Raw genomic sequence first — 1,761 nt, 5'->3', positions numbered from 1 at the left:
TTATTGTTGAGAATAGTTTTTGCTATCCTAGGTTTTTTGTTATTCCAGATGAATTTGCAAATTGCCCTTTCTAACTTGGTGAAGAATTGAGTTGGAATTTTGATGGGGATTGCATTGAGTCTGTAGATTGCTTTCGGCAAGATGGCAATTTTTACTATATTAATCCTGCCAATCCATGAGCATGGGAGATCTTTCCATCTCCTGATTTCTTTCTTCAGAGACTTGAAGTTCTTGTCATACAGATCTTTCACTTGCTTAGAATCATACCAAAGTATTTTATATTATTTGTGACTATTGGGAAGGGTGTTGTTTCCCTAATTTCTTTCTTAGCCTGTTTATCCTTTGTATAGAGAAAGACCAGTGATTTGCTTGAATTAATTTTAAATCCAGCTACTGCACTGAAGGTGTTTATCAGGTTTAGGAGTTCTCTGGTAGAACTTTTAGGGTCACGTACATATACTGTCTTATCATCTGCAAATAGTGATATTTTGACTTCTTTCTTTCCAATTTGTATCCCCTTGATCTCCTTTTGTTGTCGAATTGCTCTGGCTAGGACTTCAAGTACAATGTTGAATAGGTAGGGAGAAAGTGGGCAGCCTTGTCTAGCCCCTGATTTTAGTGGGATTGCTTCCAGCTTCTCACCATTTACTTTGATGTTGGCTACTGGTTTGCTGTATATTGCTTTTATTATGTTCAGGTATGGGCCTTGAATTCCTGATCTTTCCAAGACTTTCCAAGAATGGTTGTTGGATTTTGTCAAATACTTTTTCAGCATCTAACAAGATGATCATGTGGTTTTTGTCTTTGAGTTTGTTTATATAGTGGATTATGTTGATGGATTTCCATATAAACCATCCTTGCATCCCTTGGATGAAACCTACATGATCATGATGGATGATCATTTTGATGTGTTCTTGGATTCGGTTTGTGAGAATTTTATTGAGTATTTTTGCATCGATATTCATAAGGGAAATTGGTCTGAAGCTCTCTTTCTTTGTTGGGTCTTTATGTGGTTTAGGTATCAGAGTAATTGTGGTTTCATAGAATGAATTGGGTAGAGTACCTTCTGTTTCTATTTTGTGGAATAGTTTGAGGAGTGTTGGAATTAGGTCTTCTTTGAAGGTCTGATAGAACTCTGCACTAAACCCATTTGGTCCTGGGATTTTTTTTGGGGGGGGGGTTGGGAGACTATTAATGACTGCTTCTGTTTCTTTAGGAGAAATGGAACTGATTAGATCGTTTATCTGATCCTGATTTAACTTTGGTACCTGGTATCTGTCTAGAAAATTGCCTGTTTCATCCAGGTTTTCCAGTTTTGTTGAGTATAGCCTTTTGTAGTAGGATCTGATGATGTTTTGGGTTTCCTCAGGTTCTGTTGTTATGTCTCTCTTTTCATTTCTGATTTTGTTAATTAGGATACTGTCTCTGTGCCCTCCAGTTAGTCTGGCTAAGGGTTCATCTATCTTGTTGATTTTCTCAAAAACCTAGCTCCTGGGTTGGTTGATTCTTTGTATAGTTCTTTTACTTTCTGCTTGGTTGATTTCAGTCCCAAGTTTGACTATTTCCTTCCATCTACTCCTCTTGGGTGAATTTGCTTCCTTTTGTTCTAGAGGTTTTAGGTGTGCTGTCAAGCTGCTAGTGTATGCTCTCTCTAGTTTCTTTTTGGCGACACTCAGAACTATGAGTTTTCCTCTTAGGGCTGCTTTTATTGTGTCCCATAAGTTTGAGTATGTTGTGGCATCATTTTCATTAAACTCTAAA

The sequence above is a fragment of the Mus caroli genome, chromosome 8 (assembly GCF_900094665.2).
Source record: "Mus caroli chromosome 8, CAROLI_EIJ_v1.1, whole genome shotgun sequence".
Taxonomy (NCBI): domain Eukaryota; kingdom Metazoa; phylum Chordata; class Mammalia; order Rodentia; family Muridae; genus Mus; species Mus caroli.
Note: the sequence above shows the minus strand (reverse complement) of the source record.